General features: G+C 39.4%; 1 long non-coding RNA gene across 1 annotated transcript in view; it reads right to left on the bottom strand.

Annotated features, from left to right (window-relative positions):
• The window catches only part of LOC117049818, a 59,020-nt gene extending 41,312 nt beyond the window's left edge, over window positions 1-17,708 (bottom strand). Inside the window, exon 1 of the long non-coding RNA XR_004427014.1 lies at window positions 17,640-17,708. This is a non-coding gene — a long non-coding RNA (uncharacterized LOC117049818). The remainder of the gene's footprint in view (window positions 1-17,639) is intronic.
• Between the last annotated feature and the right edge of the window lie 1,735 nt (window positions 17,709-19,443).

The raw sequence follows: 19,443 nt of genomic DNA, 5'->3' as shown, positions 1-19,443 counted from the left end.
TTGGTGAGAAAGGTCCTAGAGGAGTAAGGGTCTCATCAGACCCCTTCATCTAATGTTTTTGAGGTTCTGATGTTATGAATTCTACTCAGTATTGATCCAGAGCAGAACTCCAACATATAGTTAGAGTAAAAACTTAAACACACTGCAGGATTCCTGCAATTCCAGAGGCAATTGTATTCTATCCAGCAGAGTTTACTACTGCTACCGAAGGCTAATGAGCATAAAGGTCACAAATCCATACATTCAGGATAGGCACTGACCATAAGAAAACCAGTGGCAGCAGACTTAACCTAAACTTATAATAAGACTAAAACCTTAACACTAAACATACTTTGTACAGAACACCACACCAGAAGGAAAGGAAGACAGAAAGTAGAAAGTCAAGCTCCTTCTGGCCTATTATTATAGTCAGCATGACCTTGAGTGAAAGAGATAACAACAGAACCAGTCCAAACAAGCTATTCAGCTTCTACAAAGGAATAAGCCAAACATCAGGAACCTTCTGTCCGTTTTTTAGGCAGAATAGAAACTTGCTTGTCAGCTAGAAACCTCCAGTTTGCACTAGTTTGTATCACACAGAGAAGCTTCCAGAACCCTCCCAAATAAATTAGAATAGGAAAGATCTCTACATATCAGATCAATACTTTCTTCACCAAAAAATGCAAACTGACACCTGAGGGGGACGCTGACCCACAGCGAAACCCTTATAGGCCTACTCAGGAGAAAGCAGTGAAAAATCTTACACCACGTATGAAGGAAGGGGGAAGGAATGAAATTGTGGGGTGGGAAGAAACGTACAGTTGAATTCCAAAAGACATTCAGGGAAAAGGAAATAAATTGCGTATGGAAATAGACAAAGAAAAGAAGAGAGGGTTTAGAGACAACCCTGCTGCAGAGTAGTGTTGAATAGGTGTGCTATGGTTGCATTCTTCATACATTTACCAGTTTGACTATAAATAAAGTTGAATCTTAAAAATGTAAGAGGAGACTTGCTGAACCAGGCCAAAGGCCTATCTTACACAACAGCCTGCTCTCACAGTGGCCAACCAGATGCCCATGGGAAGCCCACAAGCAGGAACTGAATACAGCAGCTCTCCCCCCACTTGTGACTCTCAGAAACTGGTGCTCAGTGACAGCTGTAAGAACAAGCCTGATCTGCAATGCTCTGCATCTTTTCAGTTTGACTGGTTCAATAGGTGGGGAAAGTACAGTATGTTAAAACAAAGTTATTTCTTGCCCATTCACTCTAAAATGGGAATCTAAAAATGGCTGGTAACTTGGTTCATTTTCACCAAGGTGCATAAAATGTTCAGACATAACAGCTCCTTCAGAGTGGATTACGCCTACCAAATATTACATAGATACACCCAATAGTTTTCATGCAGGAAACCCTAAAGCTTGACTTTTAAAACAAGGTGTTTTCATTTTCTGTCAGAACTGGATGCAAATTGCAGGCATGATCACCTGTTCTGAGGGAATGAAGCCTGCTACATTTTTGAATAATAGCTGCAATGCTGGTCCTTCAAGGATAGACTTTCCCATTTTGGATGGGTACAATAGGAACTCAGCTAGACTGGTAAAGAAAAAGTGATTTATAAGTTTTGTATATGCGATATAACATTGCACCACCAGATGGCGTTGTGGAGTCCAATTCGTCTCTACCTGTTTTCCCTGTTTAAATTTACAACATGTTTAACTGAAACACTTATTTGATGTGTCTAAATCGAGCCTAGGAATCAGAGTGGGTGAAGGTGGCAATATATGAAAAAAGAAGAAAAGAGCATGGTGTAACGAATCGGATTTAAGTTAAGGGATTTTCAGAAACCCACTGTGTTTTAGGAGTTAATGGGCACCCCAGTTTGAGTGGCAGATATCCCTTGGGAGGCGGTACATTCCGCTCTTTAAAAGGAGGGAGCAGCCGTTAGTGAGGGGAGAGTGGTGACTGGAAGAAGGAGGGCGTGGGGCTAGGATAGTGGTGGGTAGGTTAGGATACGTTGAAGATGTGTATATGATGCTGAAAGAAAGAGTTTACACTGTTATGAAACTAAGCTTATAAACCATTACTGAAACCGTTATGTTCTGAAAGAAATAAAGACTTCTTATTGCTGAGCTAAGAAAATATCGTCGTTCATTTGGTCCAGTGAGTTATGTATGCTCATGAGGAGGTGAACTCAGGGAAAAGACAAAACTGACCTGCAGGGTGATAGTTTGTGTCTTGGAGTTCACTCAGGAGGGGCTAGCGGGCGGAAACCTTGGTATTGCCACAGAGTTGCTAAGAGGGCTTAGCTAACTGATATAGTGAGGGATCTAATGAAAGAGAGACCCCGAACTGTAGGCAAAGAAGAGTTTAACCCCTGAAGCCCAGAGCAGAGGATATAACCGGCCACGGCCGCTGGACAGGAAAACTCCCATTACTAAGAGATTCCCAGATTATTAATAAAAGGGAATTGAAATAACAGACGGACCTCAGAGGGACAGGTGGGGTGGATTGAAATTTGACCCAGAACACCTGATCAGAAATTCACTTAATAACAAGGGGAGAGTGTGAAGTGGAGGTTTGTCGCACATGGCTCCTCAGGAAAGAGGGGTGGGGAAAAGATCACACATACGCATCCCCATGCAAGGAACCTGTTACCCCAACAACTGTTGGTGGGGGTGGGCTTCTGTCCTACCCCCATAGATTTTTGGTGATACAACGGAGATCTGTCAATAGACTTGAAAAGAGGGTGGCATTGTACCATCTGAAAAACAAACTCAGTTTTTAATTCCTCAACTGTGAAAGGATTGCCCTGGGGAGATAATTCACTGTGATTAAAAGCTAGGCCTGTCTGACAAAACAAAAGATTCTCTCCATGTCTCCACCCCCTTCACTTCTGAGCTCTGGGCATTTCCCCAGTCAACTTGGGCTCCCTCCCCCCTTTTTCTCATGGGGGGGGTAGGATGGGGGGGAGGAAGTGTGTTTTTTGGACAACTGATGCCACAGAGCCTTATTTACTAACATGACAATCCAAAACGTAAGAACCTTCCCAAATCACCTTGATTCATCTCATAATTTGGTCTACGCACCCCTAGGATATAGCAACCCCCCCCCCCGCCTCTTATTTTCTATGCCTTCTTTGCTCTCTGTGGGCATCCTGAAGAGGAGATTATGCCATTGAGCACTTTGGTTATAATGGACTTGAAGAATGTGCTTAGGAAATTGATCACATCATGATTGTGGTGACAGTGAACAAGAAATTAAGGGCTGGTGGCATATCTGTGGGACTTGTGTTTGTAGTGTATCATGTCAGTGATGCTTTAAGAACCTCATATCACTGAAAGGCCTATTAACATTTGTTCATTTCTTTCTTGCATCTATCTCCCTCCCTCCCTTTCTCTCTCTCTCCCCCCCCCCCCCACACTTTTCAAGGAGCACATACTACCCAGTACAGGCTCACACTGACTAGGTTAAACAATTACACTACACTAATTGGCCTGTGTCGGTCTTGATGAGTAGGTAAACAAATGCTGCACGGAAAAGCTGAGACAAATTGTATCTAATTAAATTGATGAAAAAAAGTGACAATGACAACAAAGAAAGCAACATTCACAGTTGCAAATCACAATGCTTATGTGAAAGCACACACCTCTTATCAAAATCTGCAATTCTGCCCTGGGTGCTGGAGAGAGGAAGGTTGATGAGCCATCCCTCCCCCACACGTTCGAGAAATCCCTTAATTATAGCATATAAAAAGGATTGGCTACCATCAATGTTCCGCCATATGAGCTCCTGTGTGTGTGCTCCATGCATATACAATATGTGCAAGTGAAAGTAGTGTTGACTCGCCCACATTGTAAAAAGGGAAAGGTTTCTCATTTGTTCTTGCAAATTACCTCCTTCCTCCGTTATATATTTACAGATGCTTCAGCTGTTCCAAAGAAGCAGCAAAAGAGGAAGCACAATTGTGTCATGCTTCCTTTCCACCTGCTTCTGAACTTCATCAAAATAAGAGCGATGTGCACTCTTGCCACTACAACAGAAAAAAGCATGCACCGTCCACTTCAGACGAGTGTCTCATATTTAATCTTTCTTGGAACCATTGAATCGGCTTTAAGCATTAGGGCTAAGGTCAGAATGGCTAGCTTTCATTACACAAGGGGAAAAAAACCTTCTCATTTGCCGTTGCAGCTGCCCATCTTGCTCTATAATAAATGTGAACATTTAAAGTTCACAATTGCTTTCAAATTTTAAGAGTAAAAAGAATATGAAAAATTAATTTAGCTTTCTGGTTTATTTTGAATTTGGAGAAGACTCAACTCAACCAGATTAGGACTGATACAACACTTTCTTCAAGGAAGATAATTTTGTGTCTTATCTTCTCTTGACCAACAGCATCAGGAACATGGCACCAAATCAGACCCTGAGCTGATTTAGTCCGTAGCCATATAACTCACTCACTCACTCATTTACCAACCACTTTTCCAGAAAATGTCTCAATGTGAAATATAATAAATCACAGACCATTACATACAATAAAAGCACAGTTTGGTAAAAACAAAAGCAAGCATTGGAGCACGAAAACAGATATCAAATCACAGCTCAAATGCTACCCTAAAGAAGTTTTCAGGCAAGCAATAATGCACTCATGTCTAGGGAATTAAAGTGACTCTGTGGGTGCCTATTTTCTAAATATTCACTGGAGGGGTTGGTAACTTACAGGCCAAAGATGTCTGTGATCAGATGCTGGCTCCCTGCTCAACTTTGGCCACCAGTCAGAGAAGGGAGTTACAAGCGGTTCCATCTAGGACATGGAATATTGGTAATTCTTAAGTTTAGGAAGTCATATGTGTGCTACCTGGTACCAATGGCTGACATAGTTTCCAGAGCTGCTGCATGGTGAACTTGTCCCTGAAGAAGTCCATCAAGTTTCTCCTCTGTGTCATGACGCTACTGGTCTTCACCCTTATTTTAGTATCTTGCCAATCTGACTTTGGATCCCAGCCTTCAGCCTGTCTCTATGCCTGCTTGCTGTGCATCTGCCTCTCCTGTTCAATATATTCACTCAGCTTATATAACCTGAATCCTTGCAAGAGAGATTCCAAGGTCCTTGGAGGAGACAGTAACTGGTGTGCAAATCAGGAAAGCACTTGTAAATGGACAAAATCAATGCCAATTCTGGCATTTGATACAGTAAATCACCAAATAGTAACAAATTATTTGCAATACCTTGCTTAGGTTATCTGGATTGGCTCCAGATAGAGGTGGAACTCGACATTTTGTTGGCAAATGTGTGATCCCAACCATTATTATTTATCACCAAGAGCCTACAGGGCACTTTACAACATAATGCAACAATGCATTGCAGAAATGGTGGACAGGCATAAACCAAATGTTGCTTGTGTAGGAGGATCAGCAGATGCTGAATCCCTGCCATGACCATCTGATTCTCCTCAGAAAATGCCTACTGGGCCATATTTACATATAATTTAGGATGCTGCCTGTGGGAGGACTTAAACTGCAGGGGCATTTATAGAGTAGAATTAAATAGCCCCTGTTGTCAGTCGCTATCACCTGCAAGTGCCTTCCCACTCCCCAAACTATATTTATGAAGAGAATTGATTATGGAATTCTGTGCTTCTCTCATAACATCTACAGTTCTTTCTGTGGGGCATCAGCAGAGCTGAAATAATTGGGGAGTATTGTTCTGAGACTTGGAAGTTGACCTGCAGTGTCCCACAGGCTTCAATATTATCACCACTGTTTATGTCCTAGGATGTTCAAATGTGCCTTTAAAAAAAAACAAAAAATGATAAAGCTTTTAAAACAACAAGAGGAGCCATGGCTGTACACTATGCACTGCAAAGTCCCTTCTGCAGTAGACTTGATGGACCAGGCCTGACAGTGCCCATAGGACTCCTATCTATGTGTGTACTTACGTCAGGTTTTCTGAGGCATCACACACTGGACCTCAGCCGCTCTCTCAAAAACCTCAGGTCTCTCTATCACACCTTACTGATTACTTTATTTCCCTCAACAGCAGCAGCACCTCATGAAGCAGAATATTACATGATGTTTCACTCACATCTAAATGTGCTTATTCTCCTCAGTGAGCATTCAGCTCTAAGGCCTCTTCGCTTTTACCTCAGCTAACATTCATTCACTCTTCCTTCTCTCCGCCGGACACAACCGTCTTGGTTGTCTAGGTTACTTGCTGGTTGCCAGCCATGGCTCTTAAAAAAAAAACAAAAAACCCCTGCAACTTTACATAATTTATTATTTCAACAAAGCTGTGAGAGATACTGATTTGGCAAAGGTAACTTGGACTTGAGTCTCCAACACATAAGCTGTCAACTGTCCAGCTACTGATAGCTAACTTAAGCCAAACGCCAGTTGCATTCATATGTGGATTGATTCATTAATTTACACCTAAGCCTGAAAAGTAGAGGGGGGTCTGAGTTCCCTCAGATATTGCTGGATTCCAAGTCCCATTATCCTTGATCATTGGTCAGACTGCCTGGGGCTGATGGGAGTAAGAGTCTAACAACATCTGGAGGGCCAAAAGTTCCTCACCCCAACTGTAGAGAAATCATCCAGGCTTCATATTAAAGGAATGCTTGGCAAACTGATGTGCAAATAAATAACTGATTTTTGCAAGGATACTGTTGGAAAGACCTTCTTATCGACCATATCTCAAGGTAACAGCAGCAGCAACAACAACAATAAAATGAATAAACAAATTTAATAATAATAATAATAATAATAATAAGCCTCAAGCATGTTGCATCCCTAGTTTTAATGAGGAAACAATAAGGAGGTGATAAGCTGGCAGCTACATTTTTAGCTAACATTCCTCTTTTTAAATTTTACCTCAGTGGAATCAGGCTATATTGGTGGGTAATTTTCCATGACAAAAGATGTGGAACTCACCAGCAAATTCCCTTCTGCTAGTTGTATTGGCATCGCGTTCTTGCTGCCTAGTACAGTTAAGTTTTTTAGATACTTTACTTGCATTTCTAATTCAGTTATTCTTCTGAAATTTATTCAAAGGATTTATGCTTATGAAATTATAATATAATGCTGCCTATATGCCAATGAGCTGCAGGCAAAGAAAATAATTTTCTTCAATTTACAGTTATGAGGCTGGAAGAAAATGATGCCTTCTTATCACCTCTTTTTCTTTGTATGTCTCTCTCTCTCTCTCTTTTTAGTCTTCAGAAGGCAGGAACTGATGATGAATTCTTAAGCAGATCACACTGATAATTGTATTTCAGAACTGTCATCTCTGAGAAGACTGTCCACAGAGGTGTCGCAGTTCACTTGAGCTATTTGTGTCATTGCTTCTCCAAGAGCTCAGCCCTCAATAATATTTTTTTAATAATAATAATAATAATAAAACCACCCTAAATCACTGGGGATATTGTTAAGTCTTCCGAAAGGATTATTAGATGGGAGGATTTATAGATGACACTTTTTAACAATTAAACAGGAAAATGTTGATGAAGTTGCCTTTTTGTACTGCAGCTGTAAAGGTGTAGATGTATTCAGCTATAATGTTATATATATATATATATAGCTGCACAGCATAGTTACTGTATTTTTCTGCATATAAGACGATGGTTTTTGCTAAAATATTCAAGTCAAAAATTGGGGGTCATCTTATACACGGATGGTGAATGCACAGGGGCTCTGGCTCTGATGTGGGTGGCCTGGGCTCGGGTTCGAGCTTTTGAAATATGGCAACCCTAACTTTGGGATACCTCCCCCCCCCCAAAAGCTCAAAGTTATTCTGTTTGATCTTTAAAATATTCATTTCTTAATTTTGGGTTCAAAAAAAGAGAGGCCGTGCTATACATGGGGGCGTCTTATACACAAAAAATATTCGCTAATTGTGAGTGGGTTTTTGTTTAGAACATTCTTTTTTTTTTTTAAAATTTAAGCTTTATTTCTTTCAAATTGTACACAAACCACAGACAAACAAAGATTTATCACAAAAAAATATGCATCACATAAATTACCAAATCATTACATCTTATTACGATTTATTCCTAGTTCGATCCCTCCCCCCTCCCTCCATTCTTTCCTCCCCTCCCCTCCCCTCTTCTTCACAGTTTACCTTACATGTTGTCCTTAATGTCTGTTAGTCTATCCGCACGTCCTTTTATCTATCCAATTTTCTTTTACAACTTGTTCATTTGGATCTTTACCATTCTGCCAAGAGGTTGGCTCTCTTAACATATAATTTAAAATAGTTTTTAAGCGTTTCCCAATTCTTTTCTATCTCCAATTTGCCTTTCCCTTGTAATTCTTCATATTTTACTGCCCAATTGTAATAAGTCAATAGTTTTAATTGCCATTCCTCTTTTTCCGGTACTCTTTGTGTCTTCCAATTTTGCGCTACCAACAATCTCGCCGAGACCGTGGCATATAGTAATAAATGTCTATCTTTAGCCTGTATTTCATTTTCCATCATTCCTAAAAGAAATAACTCCACACTTTTTTTAAAAGAATATTTAACCATTTTCTTTATCTCCTTATATATCATTTCCCAAAACACTTTAATTTCGTTACAAGACCACCACATGTGCATGAATGTACCTATTTCTTTTTTACATCGCCAGCATTTGTTGTTTTCGTTCTTATGAATTTTTGCCGGTTTGACCGGCGTAAGATACCATCTATATTGCATCTTCAATAAATTTTCCTTGATGTCGTAATTTGGGGTTAGGTGGTTATCCCTCCTCCATAATCTTTCCCATTTCTCCAGCATTATTGGCCGGCCTAAGTCTCGGCCCCATCTTATCATGGCTTCTTTGATTTGTTCCTCCTCTGTCTCCCATTGCAACAAAATTTTGTATAAATTTTTTGTATGGCTTTTTTGCGAATCCAATAAAATTTCCTCTAATTTTGATTTCCCTTTTACAAATCCAATTTTTTTATCTTGTTGGAATTTTTGGTTTATTTGGAAATATTGGAGCCAACTAGTTAAGTAGTCTTTCAAATCATCATATGCCTTTAATTTTAATTCTCCTTCTTTTTCTTCTAATAAATCTCTGTAGGTAGGCCAATTGGAGTCCATATTCCTTCTCTTCATTGCCACCATCTCTAGGGGAGATAACCACCAAGGAACCTTTGTCTCAAAGTATCTTTTGTATTTTAACCAAATTCCAAATAACGATCTCCTCATTATGTTGTTCATAAAGATGTTTTGTTTGTTTATTTTCTCTTTCATTAGGTACCAATGCCAGCCAAACCCCAGTCCTTCTCCCTCCAAGTCTAACAAATCGTTATCTTTCAGTTCTATCCAGTCCTTGATCCAATATAGTGCTGCTGCATCGTGGTACAATCTTAAGTCTGGTAATCCGAAACCCCCTCTTTCTCTACTGTCTATTAAATTTTTGTGTTTTATTCGGGGTTTTTTCCCGTTCCAGATAAACTTTGCGATGTCTTTTTTCCATTCTTTAAAGTAGTCCGTCCCCCCTATTAATGGTAAGTTCAGAAACAGGTAGTTCATTTTAGATAGTACTCCCATTTTCACCAGTGAGATTTTTCCAAGTAGTGATATTTTTAGTTTGGACCATATTTCCAATTTTCCTTTAATTTGTCTCCATATTTCTCCGTAGTTTTCTTTTAACAGGTCTAAACTATTTGTTGTTATTGAAATGCCTAGATACTTTATTTTTTTTGATATTTTTAATCCTGTGAGTTCCTGTAGTTTTTCTTTTTCTTTATTTTCCAAATTCTTTACCATCATCTTTGTTTTCTCGTAATTTATTTTTAAGCCTGCTAGGTTACCGTATTCTTTTATAACTTGTAAAGCATTCGGGATGCTATCTATGGGATCTTCTGATGTTATAAGTATATCATCCGCGAAGGCTTTAATTTTATGTTTCGTTTTCCCTATCACCACCCCCCTTATTTTCTCATCCTCTCTTATCATTTTTAATAACATTTCCAAAACCATTATAAAAAGGGATGGTGATAGGGGACAACCTTGTCGCGTTCCTCTTGTAATATTTATACTTTCTGTTAATTTATTATTGATCAGTAATCTCGCATTTTGATTCCCATATATAGCTCCTATTGCCCTTTCAAATTTTTCTCCGATATTTATTTCCTTTAGTATTTCTTTCATAAATTGCCAGGAAACCCTGTCGAAAGCCTTTTCCGCTTCAAGGGATATTATTGCCGCTTTTTTGTCTCTATTATTTTCTAGGCATTCCATTATGTTTATGATGTTTCTTATATTTTCTTTGGCCTGTCTGCCTTTCACAAACCCTACTTGGTCTTTGTGTATTATATCTGTCAATATGTTATTTAGTCTATTTGCTAATACTTTGGTGAAAATTTTGTAATCGCAATTTAGAAGTGATATTGGTCTATAATTATGCGGTAATTCTAAGTCTGTTTCCTGTTTTGGGATTAATGATATCACTGCCTCTTCCCATGACTTTGGTATTGTCCCCTTCCTCATAATATTATTCATTAATTCCTTCAGTGGTGGTAATATTACCTCCTCCAGGTGTTTATAATATTCTGTTGGTAATCCATCTGGGCCCGGTGTTTTTCCTTTTTTCATGCCTTTGATTGTTTCCTTTATTTCTGGTATAGTAATTTCTTTATTTAGCATATCGATTTTTTCTTGGGATAATCTTGGGAGTTTGTGTTTAGTAATGTATTCCTCTATATCTTTCTTCGGTGCTTCTTCATTTTGATATAAGGTTTTATAATAATTTTCAAAAACTTTCATGATCTCGTTGATATTATTTGTAATCTTTCCCTCTGCTTTAATTTTATTTATTAATCTTTCATTTTTTCTTTTTTTTATTTTCCAACTGAGTAATTTACTAGGTTTATTTGCCCACTCAAAATTTCTATATTTCCATAGTTGGATTTGATATTCCATTTCTTGTTCTATGATTTTTTGATATTGTAGTCTCAAAATTTTTATTTCATTTTCTATTTCCTTTTTTCCTGACTTATATAAGTTTTTTTCTTTAATTTTTATCTCTTCTAATAATGTCTCTTTATGTTTTTCCCTTTTCTTTCTGATTATGGCATTTTGTTGGATAAAATACCCTCTTGCCACCGCTTTCGCTGTGTCCCACACTATTTTCGAATCCACCTCTCCATTATCGTTAAGCACAAAAAATTCCTTCATAAGCTCTAGGGCTCCTTTTTTAATCTCGTCGTTATTCAATAGAAATACATTTAATCTCCATTTCCTGTTTATCTCTTGTTTCCCTTCTTCTAATACTATTGTTACCGGGTTATGATCAGAAAAGGTCTGAGGTCCAATCTCTACTTTTTGTATGTGTAGGGTCAATTCCTTGGGTATCCAAATACTATCTATCCTACTTGCAGTTTGATGTCTGTTTGAGAAGAAAGTAAATTCTTTTTTTATGGGAAATTTATGTCTCCAGGCATCTACCATATCCAGATTACTCATCATTTCTACAAATAGTTTTGGTAGTTTATTTTCTCTCTTTTTTCCTGCATTTGTCGTCCTGTCCAACTCAGGGTTGATGACTCCATTTAAGTCTCCCATAATTATTACCCTCTCTTCCACATAATTCATTAATTGTTTTTCTAGGTTTTTGAAGAAGGTCACCTTACTTCCATTGGGTGCATACACCCCCACCCAAAACCACCTTTTCCCCTCTATTAATGTCTTAACTATTATTACTCTTCCCTCTTTATCCCTCCATACTAGTTCTGGTTCCCATTTATTTTTTACGTATATTACTACTCCTCTTTTTTTCTTTTGGTGTGAGGATATAAATTCTGACCCTAGTTTTTCGTTTTTTAAAACTCTTTCATGTTTTTTATTTACATGTGTTTCCTGGAGGCAGATGATATCCCAACCTTGTTTTTTTAGTGTGTGAGTTATCCTATTTCTCTTCTTTTTATTATTCAGGCCATTTACATTCCAGCAAAGTGATTTTATCTTCATCCTTTATTAATACTATTATCAAATTTGGGTGTATGAGGTTTTAAGGATTCGTTCAAGTGGATAGTGTGCCGATTGAGTAAAAAAAAGAAGGAACCACAGATGTGTGTATATAGTTCTTACTCCTCCCCCTTGTCCTCTGCTTCTTCTTCCTCTTCTCCCTCTGCTTCGACCTCTTCTCCCTCTACGTCAGTCTCTACGGCGCCTTCTTCTTCTTCCTCTTCCTGGTTGTGTCGTTGTTCTTTTATCGACTTCGTTTTGCCTCCTCCCAGTTCCTGTAGATATGTTCTTTCAAATCTTTTAGCTTCCAACACAGTTTCGAATCTTCTCCTTCTTCCCTTGAATGTGAATGATAGTCCTTCTGGATATTCCCAGCGGAAGCGAATTCTTTTGGATTTTAGGGCTTTTGTCAAAAACTGATAGTTTTTCCTCTTTTGAATCAACCTGGGAGGAATTTCTTTCAGGATTACTATTTCCTCTCCATCTATTCTTAACTTCTTCCTTCCTTTTGTCTGTAAAATTTTATTTCTCATCCATAAAGTTGTAAAAGTCACTAAGCAATCCCCAGGCCAGTTGTTGATTTTTGCTTTTTGTGAGTTAACTCTGAAGGCCTTTTCAATCCGTATTTCAACTTCTTGTTCCTCTAAGTTCAGCCATTTCGCCAGTTCACTAATTATTTTTGTCTCTATTTCTTCATTAGGGTTTTCTGGTATATTTCTGAACCTGAGGGTCTTTTCGCGCAGTTGCATCTGTATCATAGATAGTGCATCTTGTGTTGCCTCCTGTATCAATCTCTGTTCTTCCATCTCTTTCTTTATTTTTTCCACTTCCTTTTTCCCTTCTTTTTTTTCCTTGGAGAATTTTTTCACAGCGTTCTCAGTTGTCAGGTTTTTAGCTTGTATGTCTTGTATTGCTTTTTCGGATTGATTTGCTTTTTCTTCCACTTTCTTCAGGTTTTCTTTAATTTCTAATTTCTCCTTATCATTACTTTCCAGTTTCTCTTCCATCTTTTCTATTTTTCCTTCCAGTCCTTTAAACCTGTCATTCATTGCGTTCATTTCTTTTTTAATTTCTGTAATGTCCTGTTTAATTTCTCCAATATCGCCTTTCAAACTGAGAATTAATTCTCGAAGGTCTAATTCTTGGGCTTGTTCAGCCATTGAATTTCTTCTTTGCACTGTTATTCCTGTTGTCGTCTTTTTTAGGTGTTTGTCCATTGTTATATATGTGTAAATATTTTCTTAATACAGATGCAATATGCTTTTCCTCCTCACAATGGCGCTCAGCTCTGGTTTATTTATTTAATTATTTGTTTTTTTATTTTTCAACCCAGGTGTAATGTACTTTCTCTCCTCACGGTGGCGCTTAGGTCTGATTTCGTTTATTTAATTATTTATTTATTATACGCAATTTACTGCTTGCAATCTTCCGTCGCGCCACTGGATGTCGCTGGTATCTTCCCTTAGCTATCCTTTGACTATCGTTTCTTAACTCCTCCACTTCCCAGTTCTTTCTACTTCCACTTGCTTAGTCATTCCAGATTATACTGTCTCCGCCATTTTCTCCACCCCTTCTATTCCTTTTACGACTTCTTTCCTTTCTTTTTAAATACCCTTCGCCACGTCTCGCTCTTCTTTCAACTCCTCCCCTCCAGCCAGTTCTAGCTTTTCCACGCAGCTATCCTTAATTTGTTTCCACGTTTCTGATCCAATTCTTTGCACGTGCGTATGTGTTCTGACACACAGTAAGGTAACTCCTCTAAACGCTTTCCTTTACAGCTTCTTGTAAGTTATTTTTATAAGTTTCTTTCTCGTGCGCTATTGTTTCACCTCTTCGTATGAAATCTCCTCTCCCTTCCGCTGCGCCGCTGCGCCCTTCTTTCCACTACACTCGTCTCCTCCTCCTCCGCCTATCTCTTCTGCGTGCAGCGTATGGGGGGGGTTACGTTAAACTCAGCTCTTTTTCCTTCTGCTTATTTGTTAATCGCACGAGGAAAAGGTACAATCCATAAGTTAAAAGGAATTTTACCGTCACAGCCGCTCCAGGGGTAAGCTCTGAGCTGGTGGGTGCGATCTTCTTTGTCTTAGCGCTCAGGAAGCCTCCTCTCCTCAGCCGAGCCCAGCGTCCCCGCGTCTTCGCGTCTCCGCGTCTCCGCGCCCGCGTCCGGCTTGGCGAGGGATGCCAGGTTCCTTTTGGAGCGCCGCCAACCTTCGGTGGAGGCACGCCTCCCCCACCTTTATTTTGGGGGTGCACCTAGCCTTGTGCAGCCCCCCCCTTGTCCCAGCTACTTACCCGAGAGCTTGGGAGCTCTCGGTATACACCTGGATGTGGCAGCGGTAAAACCGGAAGCCTTGTTTAGAACATTCTTAAATGAAACTTTGTTTTTCACAAGTAAACTGTAGTGGGGACTTTAATTCATCAAACAAAATCAAACAGATTTTTCAAGGCCACCCAACCTTATCATCCTGAGTAGCCTTCTGTAATGAATGAGCTTAGCTGGTTGTAAAATAAAGGTAAACAATGTTTGCCTAATCCTGACTTTCTCTGGCAGGGCCATGGTGTAATATACAGTGGTACCTCTGGTTAAGTACTTAATTCGTTCTGGGGGCCCGTTCTTAACCTGAAACTGTTCTTAACCTGAAGCACCACTTTAGCTAATGGGACCTCCCGCTGCTGCTGTGCCGCCAGAGCACGATTTCTGTTCTTATCCTGAAGCAAAGTTCTTAACCTGAAGCGTTATTTCTGGGTTAGCGGAGTCTGTAACCTGAAGCATCTGTAACCCGAGGTACCACTGTACAAAGTCACACTTGTGTGCATGAAAAGGTTAACCTGAGTTCAGGTTATGGGTAGCCTCTGCTTCCCACTTCTTGGTTTTGCTTCCTGGAACAAGCAAAGAAGAAGCCGTATGGCTTAGGCTTCTAGCTCAGTAAATGCTGCAAGTGAACGGAATCTCTCCAAAAGGGAGATTTTAAAGCCTGCTTCTTTGCTAACCCAAAGATTGCATGATATATATATATATATTGTAAGGAAACAAAGTCCTTTTCTTTTTAAGTCATTTGGAAACTTTTTTCATCTGTGTTTTACTGCTATCGGATGGAGACTTGTTTGCTGTAACTTCTGGAAACTCTTGTGAGTCAATCATTCACTTATTTAAAAAGCTAAGTGTCCAGCCCAAGTATTTTCTTGGGGAATGTTTGCTTAAAGACTTACATAGTGCATTTAGGTATGCTATTTTCATTAATATATTCATCTTTATGCAGATTTCTGCCTGATGTGTGCATTTTTGTAAACATTGTTTGGCTGCAAATCTGCACCACAAAATTCTGGGAATGTGAATTTCAGAGAATTGTAGAGTTGGGACCCTGAGGGTCATCCATTCCAACCTCTGCAATGCAGGAATATGCAGGTGGCCCAGATGGGGATCGAACTGGAAACCTTGGTGTCATCAGCACCATGCTCTAACCAGCTAAGCTAACTGGAGTTTATGGCTGTGTTTTAGTTGTCGCAGGGTAAATTTGGCTTTAAATGAGAACTGAATGGAATCCTTACTCTCTGGCAAGTGGGGTTAGAACTTCAGCCTGTCAGATACAACCCATCTTACATTTGTTTCCAAAGAGCCATCTTCACATAATAGGTGCTGAATGCTAGACTTGTGTTACAGCAAATTGGGGCCCTAATCAGTAGCATAAAACACTTTTTTCATACCAGCAGTCATCCTTGTTGACATATATTCAATCCCAATGTTCACTGGTGAGCTAAAATGTGATGCTTCCTTCTTCAGATTGATATACATAATCCATTTCTGCAAGGCAAAGTTCTTAAAGAGCTGTATTGTGTGGTACACCTCTCTCTGTATTAGGTATATACCGGTAACATCATACCAGTCATCCTGTTCTTTACATTCTGTTGATTATTGGAAAGGAAACAAGGCTTTCTCAGAAATAAAACCTTCCCAAGGAAAGCATTCTTTCCCTTCTTCCCCCAAATTGGCTTTTAGATAGAACTCTTCATATACACAGGCACTGATAATCAATGTAAGTGAACTTGGATTACAAGCTTGATTTTCATTCAGGGTCACATCTCACATTATAATCTCCCTGGTTATTAGTATTAATCATATCATAACTGATAAATGATGAGACATTAAAACAAAAGTTATATACATCATCGTGTATGAATTTATGAGCATTTGTCAGATTCCTGACGTATGCACCTAGACCAAACGCCCCTGTCATGCAGTCACTTTGCCATTCACACATTTGAAATGACATGTTTCCCCCCTTAACATGACAATTAATAATAGCTTAGGAAAGCAGTTTAGGAGCATCTTTTTATGCTAACTTTTATAGATCCTCTAAATGACTGTGCCCTAGAACAGTTGGTCCCAGTAATGAACAGAAGGGAATAACCCTGAACTTAGTCTCAAGTGGTAACCATACCTGGTGTGAGATGTTGAACCAACTAGGAACAGTGACTACAGTGCTATAAAATTCAACATATATGTAAGTGGGCAATTGCCAAGGAAACCCAGCACAGCTACAGAAGCATTAAATAACTACCGGTATGCCCAGTGGCAAATATCCCATTTTGGGGCAAAGTGTTTGAGAGGGTGGTAGTGGCCCAGCTTCAGTTTCTGGGGAGTAGAAGAGGGCAGAGTGTTGTTACATTCGTGTTCTGTTTGTGGGTTTCCCATACACATCTGTCTGACCTCTGTGAGTATAGGATGCTGACCCTGATGGTCTGATTCAGCAGGACTATTCTTAGGTTATTAAAATAATATTTTTAAATATACACATATAGGGATCCTTAGCAACAATGTCAGTTGTCCCGTTATCCTTAGCTATGGCTACATGTACTGAGAGGGTTAAAGGAAAGTCCTGCTGGTCATTCCAAGGAAAGCTATCTCATTGCATGAGCCAACACCCCCCCCCCCATGTCACATTACAGATTGGCAGCAGAAGTAATCCAAGAGAAATCTAAATCCTTGCTAATCAGGAGTGCCAGCACATGTTACAAATATGAGAGTGAGAATCTGAGATGGGGCTATCCTTTCTCTTGGCTCAACGGCTTAGTGCTAACAGCTATAAACTTTAGCTAATCACCCAGGCTTGCCCATGTTAGAATGAGCAGCACTTTATTAATCAGGCTTTCTGAAGATGGTAACAGAAATTTAATGGTATACGTCATTTGCTCTTTCTTTACAGGCCTGCCCTTCATCACAGGATTCAGGGTGGGGTGCAACACAATTAAAACATTTAAAACAATTCACATACAATACAGTACATCCTTAAAATTACAATCCATAAAGACCCATAGACCTACAGAACACGCTCCTTATTTTACTGTGGTAGTAAAAGTAATACTCACATTAATACTTCCATGCTAGTAACACTAATACTGTACTACAGAAGCCAGGCAAACAAGTCAGTCTTTACCTCGTGCCAAGATGATGTTTGTGCTTCCAGAGGGAGGGCATTCCAGAAGGAAGGACGACCACGGAGAAGGGACTTATCCTGTGTTAACACATAATGCATTTCTCCTGGTGGTGGGAAACAGAAGGCACCTTCCCTCCTGAGATCTAACAACATGAGCAGGAGGCTGATGCAGGGAGAGACATTTCTTCACATATTTGGGGCCCAAGTCATTTGGGACTTTATAGGTCAGCATGAATAACTTTCAATTCACCCCTGAAGTACAAGTAGATCTATTAACCTTCTGGCTGCTGCATTTTGCACTGGCTGTAGCTTCCAGACCATCTTCCAGCGCAGCCTCATGTAAAGCACATTACAGCACAAACAGGAAGTTACCATACTGATAGGAAGTGGTCAGACTATCTCTGTTCAGGAACAGCTGTAATTGATGAAGTACTCCAAATCACCTGGACCTCAGGTAATCAAGGATTACCCCCAAACTACACAATTGTTTGTTGAGGGAGAATGCAACTTCATCTAGAACAGGCAGTTTACCCACTTTCCAGGGGCAAGAACCATCCAGCCACAGGGACTCCCATCATGTTGGGATTTGATTTCAGTAGTTTGGCACTCATCCAGCCCATTCTTCATTGCAGACACCAGTCTTGCACTTGCAAGCCTCACCATACTCTGACAACTGCAAGGAGATCATTGGCTCTATCCATAACCAAGACTGGATTACTGCAATGTGCTTTATGTGGGGCTTCCCTTGAGCTTGATCTGGAGCCTGCAGTTAGTGCAGAAGCAGGATTGCTGACAGGAGTGAGACCTTGTTACTGTATGTATAACACCTGTGCTCAGAGATCTGCACCGGTTGCAGTTCTGCTACTGGGCTATGTTCAAGGTATTGCTATTGGTATACATAATTTAGGCAGTGCAGCTGGAGGCGAGGCATGTGATTGTCTCTTGACACCAACAGCTGAACGTGATACACTTAAGTATACTTGCCTATAGCGTGTGCATCCTGCTATTATCTCCTTTCACAGGTGCTTCAGGTATTTGTAGTGTTCCAAAACCCTGTAAAACCTGTCTGATCAAAAATGACATAGGGACAAAATAAGTCAGCGTATACTGCCTTCATATTTCTTGAATATGTTACCCCTTTCTGGCCTGAGTATATTGTTAAGTTAGATATCTGAAGGCTTGCAAGTCATGTTTTCCATCTGCACCTCTCTACTGAGAATCATATTAACAGGGTCTTGATGACAATCTCTGAAAGAAGAGTTATGTGCAACTCAAAAGGTTTCTAATCTCAGCAACACAGATTGGCCTAATGAGTGTTATCCAAAACATTCAGAATCAGAAAATTCTGAAACATTTTACCTGAAGCTTTTTAAAAAATGGCACTCACTTTTAAAATATTCTTGAATTTAACAGAATTGCAATTATATAATAAATTAACTTATAGCTTTATAGTTAATATATTCTCTCTCTCCCCCCCCCCACCATTTAGCATTGACTTATGATATTCCTTCCTCATAAATTACCTTTAGCCTCACACATACAAAATATCTATGGGCCTGAAAGTGATTTGCAAGCCTTAAGAGATTTTTTTAAAAATAAAGTTTTTGTAATTGTCTGGTTTATGCATTTATCTTGTGAAGCTTCTTGGAACAAAGAGGGTCAAAGTTCTTTTTTCTTCAAATAAAAGTTGAGTTTATTATTTTAACACATGCCTCATGATCTCAGTATTTTTTTTTTTAAATATTCTTGCACTTATGAGACTTTGAATAAAAATTGTGACAGTTGGCAAACCTAAAAGCAAAAATACTGGGTCATCTGCTTATGGTAATAATGCTTGCAAAGCCATGTGTGCAGTTTTCCCTTTGAAGGCTGGTTACAGCATCAGCCCTGATCCTGCAAGCTGTTCCATGTGGAGAGACCCTGGTACTCATGCAATTATTTTTCCCTGGAGCTATACTGCTGTTTGTTATGTTTAGAAATAGTAGCTCACGACATTAACAACAATACCAGTTTTAGGTTGATTTAGTGGAAGCGTCCCTTTACAAAACAAGAAAGAATATTACAGACCTAGCTCTTGCCAA

The sequence above is a fragment of the Lacerta agilis genome, chromosome 7 (genome assembly GCF_009819535.1).
Source record: "Lacerta agilis isolate rLacAgi1 chromosome 7, rLacAgi1.pri, whole genome shotgun sequence".
NCBI classification, from domain to species: domain Eukaryota; kingdom Metazoa; phylum Chordata; class Lepidosauria; order Squamata; family Lacertidae; genus Lacerta; species Lacerta agilis.
Note: the sequence above shows the minus strand (reverse complement) of the source record. Positions and strands in the feature narration are given on the sequence as shown.